Raw genomic sequence first — 10,850 nt, 5'->3', positions numbered from 1 at the left:
TTTGTGTACCAAATGCCATTGCCTTTATATTCTGTACCCGTAGTGTCTCCAACCACTCACCCTGTGATTGGAGCCAATCAAGCCTGGAGGATTCACTACCATCCACTAAATATTTTATTTCGAGAGCCGTACTTTTCTTTTCTAAGTCCTGAATCTTTTCCCTACTATCTTTTTTTATCTCCGTTATCCTCTTTTTTAATGTTCCCCCCATATGACTTAAAGGCGTCCCACATATTCGCTGATGCGGTTGAGCCCCTATTTAAACTCCAAAATTCCTCCCACTGGGCAGTAATAGTGCCATCCTGACCCAATGATTGCAGCCAATTTGCATTGAACCTCCAAAATCCTTGCCCCTTATCTCTAATTTCTAGTAGTTCTAATTCCATAGGCGAGTGGTCAGAAATTCCCCTTGGTTTATATTCTATTGTTCTCACCTGGGTAACCAGGTCTCTAGATATAAACGTAAGATCAATTCTGGAAAAAACCCGATGGGTAGCCGAATAAGAAGAATATTGGGTATTGGTTGGGTTTCGGAGTCTCCATATGTCCACCCATCCCATATCCGATATGAAATTAGAGAAACCGGTACCACCCTTTGCTTTATCTAGCGGGATTGTTCTCCATCTGTCTAGTTGTGGGTCAATGATGTTATTAAAATCGCCCATACAGATTATAGGGGTTTGAGGATGGGTTGATGCAAATTCAGCTGCTTTTACCAATATTTCATAACTAAACGGTGGGGGAATATATATAAACATCAGCAATATATGAATATTATTAATCGAACAGTCTAAAAAGATATAGCGCCCCCCAGAATCCAGGAGTACCCTATTACATGTATATGACAAGGATTTCCTAATCAACACTGAGATACCCCTAGAGGAGGATATAAATGGTGCATGGTAAGTCGTCGCTACCCATGGTCTCTTTAACGCAAGCTGTTTCCCACCGGTCAAGTGGGTTTCAACCATACACATAATATCGGCCTTAGACTTCCTTAATTGGTCCATGACCAAGGAGCGTTTGATTTTATTATTTATGCCACGGACATTCCATGTGATAATTTTTACCATCTATTTTTTACTGCATCTGTATATACCATGCATCATCACAGCCCCCTCCCTGGCAGGTGCACAATAAATCAACCACCTGATTACTATCACCAATTGCCCATACCTTGACTTGACTGATTGTACAAAAAATACAAATATCATACACATACAATAATACATAGATCCCCCCCCCTCCCTGTATACCGTATACCCCTAGGCATACCTAAACCGATATCCCTCCCACTCCTTCCCAAGCACCCAAGAGAAAAAGATAAAAAAAAAAGTAAAAAAAAAAAAAAAGAAAAAAAAGAAAGAAAAATAAATCCTTTTCTGTGGGGCTAAAAAAAATCTAGGACCACCAATATGAGGGGAGCCCCCCGGCAGAACTAAATTTCTATTATCATTTTGTTTCTGCTACACTCTATTCTGTTTGTTTACATTAAGCGGATTCATTGGTCGCCAACTGACGGCTACCCGGTGAGTATTTATCAACCCATTTGGCCGCCTCATCGGGAGTTGAAAAAAAGATGGTTTCACCATTACAAACAATCCTGAGTTTAGCAGGGTAAACCATTGAATATTTGATATTGCGATCGCGCAAACTTTTTTTAATATCAAAGTATTTCGCTCTGTCTCTCTGAACATCAAAGGCAAAGTCTGGAAACACAGAGACTCTAGTACCATTATATTCCAGTGTAGTTTTGGTACGAAGCAGCCAAAGTATAGTGTCTCTGTCCTGAAAGTTGAGAAACTTTGCTATCAATGTGCGGGGAGGGGCCCCCGGTGGTGGTGGCCTAGATGGAATCCTATGCGCCCTCTCCACTGCAAACTGACTGGAAAAAGCAGATGCCCCAAATTTATCAGTCATCCATTTTGCAAGAAATAATGTCGCCTCTGTCCCCTCCACTCGCTCTGGCAAACCTACAAAACGGAGGTTGTTCCTCCTCAGTCTACCTTCCATGTCAGATATTTTCGATTTCATCTCTGACATCTGTTGGGCTAAGGAAGATACTTTAATGCTCCAATGCGTATTGGAGTATTCCAGGGCCGAAATACGGTTTTCAGTTTCTTTAATTCTCTCGTTTGTCGCTTTAAGCTCCACTCTAATTGATGTGATTTCTGATTGTACTCCATTAATTTTTTCAGATATTCTCTGCTCGCTAGTGCTTATTGCCTCTAGAATCTGCTGAAGAGTTATTTCTGTGGGTCTTTGTGGACTGCTTTTAGATGGAGAGGCATGTGGAGTGGAGTTTGGTGTTTGGGATGTATTCCCTGTTTGTGTACGAGCATATCGTTCTAGCCGTGCTGCGGCTGAAGTGTTGCCTGTTTTTCCCATTGTATATTAGAAGTTGTCCCGGTCAGACTCCTGCTTTTATTTTTATAGACGATTGTACCACAATTTATCATGCAGGTTACAACAAAAATTTGCAGGGGATTATTGTGACCAATATATTGGGATTATTGTGACCAGGTTTTTCCTGACCAATTATCTGATGCAGCCTGATGCAGTTTCAATTGGTCAGCACTTTCTCATGCTGGTACAGAAGTTGTGTCCCTGATTACTTTAATGGAAAGTTGCTGGCAATAAAGTGTCTAACTAGTATTGAAATACTTTTCTCCTGCTGAATGAATGAACAGCTACCAGCGAGACAACTTCAGTGTTAACAGTCTGGTATGTAAAGGTCAAGAAGGTCCTTTATGGCTGGTATTATAGCTGACTGCCTCGACAGGGACCAGCTGGAGCAAATCAACTTAGAAAACAATCAGGTTATCCAGCTATTTGTCAAATAAACTTTTCTTTAGGATGGCTTTACAAACAGGTATACACTGTTTTAAGCCACTGCTATGAGCAAACACTTCTCCCCCGCTTTCATAGCGTGTAGAGATCAATAAATCATTGACACTTGCATCAGATAATTTGGTAACAGTCTGTCAACAGGGTTAATGCAGATATAGGGATCAGAGACAGAGACCATAGATTTATGATACTGCACCAGTCACTTGAAGTCTGTCTCCTGGTGTCTCATCCATTTTACTGCCCTCCTGCCTTTCAGTTTTATTAGCCGGCCGTTCCGTCTCTTCGGGCTGTCTCCTCTACTGACTGCCACTTCCCCCACTGGCTGCCCGCTTTTACTGTTTGGAGGTTGCTGTGCTGTTTGGAGATTAATTCCCCAGCCGAGTGATGTCCGTCCAGCCTGCAGCCTGCAACACGTCTCCTTTCTCCAGCAGCTACAACACGGTGCCGGTCCTCTCACTAGAGGTTAGTGCTTTCATCCGGCAGCAGCAGGGTTAGTTTCTGCTATCTGACCCCTGGAGCCTCGCATCAGCCTTGGGCATAACAGAAAGCGCTGATCCGGATATCCAGCCGGGGAGCTCTGTCTCGCTCCCGCTCACTCCCTCACAGCCGTGGTCCCCAGAGCATGAGACTCTTAATCTCAGGGTCGTGGGTTCGAGCCCCATGTTGGGCAGTGTTTTTTCCCAGAATTCTATAGGTGAGGTCTCTGTCACTACACAACCAAACGTGTTTTATTTGAAACGTAAAAGAGGTGTACATCAGTGTGTGAAACCAAGCAGGAATCTCAGGATCTACTAAATGTGGAAACCTTGCTTTGGTTTTATAGATTGAAGGGCAATCCTTGCCTTGCCATATCGCTGTTTCAGGTGTACATCAGTAGGGTGAAACCATGCAGGAATATCAGGATCTACTGAATGTGGAAACTTTGCTTTGGTTTAATAGTGTAGATAGAAGAGCAAGCGTTGCCTTGCCTTGAAGCTACAACACTGTAACAAAGCCTGGAAAGCTTAGTCAATAGAAATAAAACTCCCAAGCTAAGAGTCATATGCTTTTAGTACAACATTTGTTTGGTGTTTATTCCCTTTTCAGATCCAGACCTCTCTCTTGGCAGGTGGGAATTCTACCACTAAACCACAAGATTCTACCATTAATTTATTGTATGTGGAATTCTATACCTGCACCACCAAAATGCAAAGAGCCAGCCACTCTTTAACAAAATATACCATAATTTCAGTAAAACTTGAGTATTGCATTGGCCGGGAATCGGACCCAGGCCTCCCGCGTGGCAGGCGAGAATTCTACCACTGAACAACCAATGCTTCACATTTTACTTCACGGTTACTTACCCATTTTCCTCAATGTGTGAAACCAAGCATGCATCTCAGTGTACTGAATGTGGTAGCTTAGATCTACTTTAATAGCTTGTAGGGCACTCCTTGGCTTGAGTGGCCTTTTTGTCACACCACAGTAACCAAGCCTGGCTAGCTCAGTCGGTAGAGCATGAGACTCTTAATCTCAGGGCCGTGGGTTCGAGCCCCACGTTGGGCGGTGTTTTTTCCCAGAATTCTACAGGCGAGATCTCTGTCACTACACAACCAAACGTGTTTTATTTGAAACTTAAAAGAGGTGTACATCAGTGTGTGAAACCAAGCAGGAATCTCAGGATCTACTAAATGTGGAAACCTTGCTTTGGTTTTATAGATTGAAGGGCAATCCTTGCCTTGCCATGATGCCATAACACTGTAAAAAAGCCTAGCTATCTGAGTCAATAGCGAATAAGACTCCAAATCTAAGAGTCATTTGCTTTGAGCACAACATTGGGTGGTGTTTATTCCCTTTTCAGATCCATGCCTCCCTCATGGCAGGCGAGAATTCTACCACTAAACCACAAGATTCTACCACTAAATCATTGTATGTTGAATTCTATACCTGCACCACCAAAATGCAAAGAGCCAGGCACTCTTTAACAAAATATATCGCTGTTTCAGGTGTACATCAGTGGGTGAAACCATGCAGGAATATCAGGATCTACTGAATGTGGAAACTTTGCTTTGGTTTAATAGTGTAGATTGAAGAGCAAGCGTTGCCTTGCCTTGATGCTACAACACTGTAACAAAGCCTGGCCAGCTTAGTCAATAGAAATAAAACTCCCAAGCTAAGAGTCATATGCTTTTAGTACAACATTTGTTTGGTGTTTATTCCCTTTTCAGATCCAGACCTCTCTCTTGGCAGGTGGGAATTCTACCACTAAACCACAAGATTCTAACATTAATTTATTGTATGTGGAATTCTATACCTGCACCACCAAAATGCAAAGAGCCAGACACTCTTTAACAAAATATACCATAATTTCAGTAAAATGTGAGTACTGCATTGGCTGGGAATCGGACCCAGGCCTCCCGCGTGGCAGGCGAGAATTCTACCACTGAACAACCAATGCTTCACATTTTACTTCACGGTTACTTACACATTTTCCTCAATGTGTGAAACCAAGCATGCATCTCAGTGTACTGAATGTGGTAGCCTAGATCTACTTTAATAGCTTGTATTGCACTCCTTGGCTTGAGTGGCCTTTTTGTCACACCACAGTAACCAACCCTGGCTAGCTCAGTCGGTAGAGCATGAGACTCTTAATCTCAGGGTCGTGGGTTCGAGCCCCACGTTGGGCGGTGTTTTTTCCCAGAATTCTAGAGGTAAGGTCTCTGTCACTACACAACCAAACGTGTTTTATTTGAAACTTAAAAGAGGTGTACATCAGTGTGTGAAACCAAGCAGGAATCTTAGGATCTACTAAATGTGGAAACCTTGCTTTGGTTTTATAGATTCAAGGGCAATCCTTGCCTTGCCATGATGCCATAACACTGTAAAAAAGCCTAGCTATCTGAGTCAATAGCGAATAAGACTCCAAATCTAAGAGTCATTTGCTTTGAGCACAACATTTGGTGGTGTTTATTCCCTTTTCAGATCCATGTCTCCCTCATGGCAGGCGAGAATTCTACCACAAAACCACAAGATTCTACCACTAAATCATTGTATGTTGAATTCTATACCTGAACCACCAAAATGCAAAGAGCCAGGCACTCTTTAACAAAATATATCGCTGTTTCAGGTGTACATCAGTGGGTGAAACCATGCAGGAATATCAGGATCTGCTGAATGTGGAAACTTTGCTTTGGTTTAATAGTGTAGATTGAAGAGCAAGCGTTGCCTTGCCTTGATGCTACAACACTGTAACAAAGCCTGGCCAGCTTAGTCAATAGAAATAAAACTCCCAAGCTAAGAGTCATATGCTTTTAGTACAACATTTGTTTGGTGTTTATTCCCTTTTCAGATCCAGACCTCTCTCTTGGCAGGTGGGAATTCCACCACTAAACCACAAGATTCTACCATTAATTTATTGTATGTGGAATTCTATACCTGCACCACCAAAATGCAAAGAGCCAGCCACTCTTTAACAAAATATACCATAATTTCAGTAAAACTTGAGTACTGCATTGGTCGGGAATCGAACCCGGGCCTCCCGCGTGGCAGGCGAGAATTCTACCACTGAACAACCAATGCTTCACATTTTACTTCCCGGTTACTTACCCATTTTCCTCAATGAATGAAACCAAGCATGCATCTCAGTGTACTGAATGTGGTAGCCTAGATCTACTTTAATAGCTTGTAGGGCACTCCTTGGCTTGAGTGGCCTTTTTGTGACACTACAGTAACCAAGCCTGGCTAGCTCAGTCGGTAGAGCATGAGACTCTTAATCTCAGGGTCGTGGGTTCGAGCCCCACGTTGGGCGGTGTTTTTTCCCAGAATTCTACAGGCGAGATCTCTGTCACTACACAACCAAACGAGTTTTATTTGAAACTTAAAAGAGGTGTACATCAGTGTGTGAAACCAAGCAATAATCTAAGGATCTACTAAATGTGGAAACCTTGCTTTGGTTTTATAGATTGAAGGGCAATCCTTGCCTTGCCATGATGCCATAACACTTTAAAAAAGCCTAGCTATCTGAGTCAATAGCGAATAAGACTCCAAATCTAAGATTCATTTGCTTTGAGCACAACATTGGGTGGTGTTTATTCCCTTTTCAGATCCATGCCTCCCTCATGGCAGGCGAGAATTCTACCACTAAACCACAAGATTCTACCTCTAAATCATTGTATGTTGAATTCTATACCTGCACCACCAAAATGCAAAGAGCCAGGCACTCTTTAACAAAATATATCGCTGTTTCAGATGTACATCAGTGGGTGAAACCATGCAGGAATATCAGGATCTACTGAATGTGGAAACTTTGCTTTGGTTTAATAGTGTAGATTGAAGAGCAAGCGTTGCCTTGCCTTGATGCTACAACACTGTAACAAAGCCTGGCCAGCTTAGTCAATAGAAATAAAACTCCCAAGCTAAGAGTCATATGCTTTTAGTACAACATTTGTTTGGTGTTTATTCCCTTTTTAGATCCAGACCTCTCTCTTGGCAGCTGGGAATTCTACCACTAAACCACAAGATTCTACCATTAATTTATTGTATGTGGAAATCTATACCTGCACCACCAAAATGCAAAGAGCCAGACTCTCTTTAACAAAATATACCATAATTTCAGTAAAATGTGAGTACTGCATTGGCCGGGAATCAAAATTCGGGCCTCCCGCGTGGCAGGCGAGAATTCTACCACTGAACAACCAATGCTTCACATTTTACTTCATGGTTACTTACCCATTTTCCTCAATGTGTGAAACCAAGCATGCATCTCAGTGTACTGAATGTGGTAGCCTAGATCTACTTTAATAGCTTGTAGGGCACTCCTTGGCTTGAGTGGCCTGTTTGTCACACCTCAGTAACCAAGCCTGGCTAGCTCAGTTGGTAGAGCATTAGACTCTTAATCTCAGGGTCGTGGGTTCGAGCCCCACGTTGGGCAGTGTTTTTTCCCAGAATTCTACAGGCGAGATCTCTGTCACTACACAACCAAACGTGTTTTATTTGAAACTTAAAAGAGGTGTACATCAGTGTGTGAAACCAAGCAGGAATCTCAGAATCTACTAAATGTGGAAACCTTGCTTTGGTTTTATAGATTGAAGGGCAATCCTTGCCTTGCAATGATGCCATAACACTGTAAAAAAGCCTAGCTATCTGAGTCAATAGCGAATAAGACTCCAAATCTAAGAGTCATTTGCTTTGAGCACAACATTGGGTGGTGTTTATTCCCTTTTCAGATCCATGCCTCCCTCATGGCAGGCGAGAATTCTACCACTAAACCACAAGATTCTACCACTAAATCATTGTATGTTGAATTCTATACCTGCACCACCAAAATGCAAAGAGCCAGGCACTCTTTAACAAAATATATCGCGGTTTCAGGTGTACATCAGTGGGTGAAACCATGCAGGAATATCAGGATCTACTGAATGTGAAAACTTTGCTTTGGTTTAATAGTGTAGATTGAAGGGCAAGCCTTGCCTTGCCTTGATGCCACAACACTGTAACAAAGCCAGGCCAGCTTAGTCAATAGAAATAAAACTCCCAAGCTAAGAGTCATATGCTTTCAGTACAACATTTGTTTGGTGTTTATTTCCTTTTCAGATCCAGACCTCTCTCTTGGCAGGTGGGAATTCTACCACTAAACCACAAGATTCTACCATTAATTTATTGTATGTGGAATTCGGTACTTGTGTATTTTGGCGGCGCCCATCGCATCGCATACCATAACACATACGATGGTATGCGATGCGACGCGATATCGTACGATAGTGCACGATGGCATACAATTTTGAAATTGTATGCCATTGTACATGGCATACGATGCCATACGATGCGATGCGATGCGATTAAACATTGTATAAGCACCCTAATGGGTGCTTATACAATGTTAAGCACCCAAATGGGTGCTTACAATGTTAAATGCACCCCCACGCCACCCCCCGCTATAAACGTGAACCCGAAGCGTGGCGAGCGCAGCGAGCCCGCGAGGGGCGGCGGTACGCGTCCTACGACCTTTTCATACCCCCACTATCCACGTCGGCGTGGAGTTGAGAATAGAATAGTGTGGCGAGCGCAGCGAGCCACCGAGCCCGAAGCGTGGCGAGCGCAGTGAGCCCCGCGAGGGGACGCGGATACCTTCACAGGTAAACGCGTCCCCTCGCGGGCTTCACAGGTGTCCGCGTCGCCACGGACACCTGTGAAGCCCGCGAGGGGACGCGTATAACTGTGAAGGTATCCGCGTCCCCTCGCGGGGCTCGCTGCGCTCGCCACGCTTCGGGCTCGGTGGCTCGCTGCGCTCGCCACACTATTCTATTCTCAACTCCACGCCGACGTGGATAGTGGGGGTATGAAAAGGTCGTAGGACGCGTACCGCCGCCCCTCGCGGGCTTGCTGCACTCGCCACGCTTCGGGTTCACGTTTATAGTGGGGGGTGGCGTGGGGGTGCATTTAACATTGTAAGCACCCATTTGGGTGCTCAAAAGCACCCTTTAGGGTGCTTATACGATTTTTGGTCGTATAGGGGGTCAAAATCGCGTCGCATCGCATGACATCGGGTGCATGGCATGCGATGCGATGCGATCTGTTCGTCGTACGACGGACATCGGGGGCGCCCCCAAAATACACAAGTACCTGGAATTCTATACCTGCACCACCAAAATGCAAAGAGCCAGCCACTCTTTAACAAAATATAACATAACTTCAGTAAAACTTGAGTACTGCATTGGCCGGGAATCGAACCCAGGCCTCGCGCATGGCAGGCGAGAATTCTACCACTGAACAACCAATGCTTCACATTTTACACCATGGTTACTTACACATTTTTATCAATGTGTGAAACCAAGCATTCATCTCAGTGTACTGAATGTGGTAGCCTAGATCTACATTGACACACAACATTGGGTGGTGTTTATTCCCTTTTCAGATCCATGCCTCCCTCATGGCAGGCGAGAATTCTACCACAAAACCACAAGATTCTACCACTAAATCATTGTATGTTAAATTCTATACCTGCACCACCAAAATGCAAAGAGCCAGGCACTCTTTAACAAAATATATCGCTGTTTCAGGTGTACATCAGTGGGTTAAACCATGCAGGAATATCAGGATCTACTGAATGTGGAAACTTTGCTTTGGTTTAATAGTGTAGATTGAAGAGCAAGCGTTGCCTTGCCTTGATGCTACAACACTGTAACAAAGCCTGGACAGCTTAGTCAATAGAAATAAAACTCCCAAGCTAAGTCATATGCTTTTAGTACAACATTTGTTTGGTGTTTATTCTCTTTTCAGATCCAGACCTCTCTCTTGTCAGGTGGGAATTCTACCACTAAACCACAAGATTCTACCATTAATTTATTGTATGTGGAATTCTATACCTGCACCACCAAAATGCAAAGAGCCAGCCACTCTTTAACAAAATATACCATAATTTCAGTAAAACTTGAGTACTGCATTGGCCGGGAATCGAACCCGGGCCTCCCGCGTGGCAGGCGAGAATTCTACCACTGAACAACCAATGCTTCACATTTTACTGCACGGTAACTTACCCATTTTCCTCAATGTGTGAAACCAAGCATGAATCTCAGTGTACTGAATGTGGTAGCCTAGATCTACTTTAATAGCTTGTAGGGCACTCCTTGGCTTGAGTGGCCTTTTTGTCACATCACAGTAACCAAGCCTGGCTAGCTCAGTCGGTAGAGCATGAGACTCTTAATCTCAGGGTCGTGGGTTCGAGCCCCACGTTGGGCGATGTTTTTTCCCAGAATTCTATAGGTGAGGTCTCTGTCACTACACAACCAAACGTGTTTTATTTGAAACTTAAAAGAGGTGTACATCAGTGTGTGAAACCAAGCAGGAATCTCAGGATCTACTAAATGTGGAAACCTTGCTTTGGTTTTATAGATTGAAGGGCAATCCTTGCCTTGCCATGATGCCATAACACTGTAAAAAAGCCTAGCTATCTGAGTCAATAGCAAATAAGACTCCAAATCTAAGAGTCATTTGCTTTGAGCACAACATTGGGTGGTGTTTAT

At 43.6% G+C, this 10,850-nt stretch overlaps 4 non-coding genes across 4 annotated transcripts; 3 read left to right on the top strand and 1 right to left on the bottom strand.

Moving 5' to 3' along the window:
- The first annotated feature begins 4,322 nt into the window (after positions 1-4,322).
- TRNAK-CUU (transfer RNA lysine (anticodon CUU)) lies at positions 4,323-4,395 on the top strand. The gene has a single exon. It is a non-coding gene; the product is annotated as a tRNA-Lys (tRNA).
- A 2,169-nt stretch (positions 4,396-6,564) lies between these two features.
- TRNAK-CUU (transfer RNA lysine (anticodon CUU)) lies at positions 6,565-6,637 on the top strand. Its single transcript has one exon. It is a non-coding gene; the product is annotated as a tRNA-Lys (tRNA).
- Positions 6,638-10,266: 3,629 nt separating this feature from the next.
- TRNAG-GCC (transfer RNA glycine (anticodon GCC)) lies at positions 10,267-10,337 on the bottom strand. The gene has a single exon. It is a non-coding gene; the product is annotated as a tRNA-Gly (tRNA).
- Positions 10,338-10,493: 156 nt separating this feature from the next.
- Positions 10,494-10,566, top strand: TRNAK-CUU (transfer RNA lysine (anticodon CUU)). The gene has a single exon. It is a non-coding gene; the product is annotated as a tRNA-Lys (tRNA).
- The last annotated feature ends 284 nt before the right edge of the window (positions 10,567-10,850 follow it).

Source organism: Crinia signifera, chromosome 3, assembly GCF_055691185.1.
Source record: "Crinia signifera chromosome 3, ASM5569118v1, whole genome shotgun sequence".
Lineage (NCBI taxonomy): Eukaryota > Metazoa > Chordata > Amphibia > Anura > Myobatrachidae > Crinia > Crinia signifera.
This window is presented reverse-complemented; position numbering and strand designations above follow the sequence as displayed.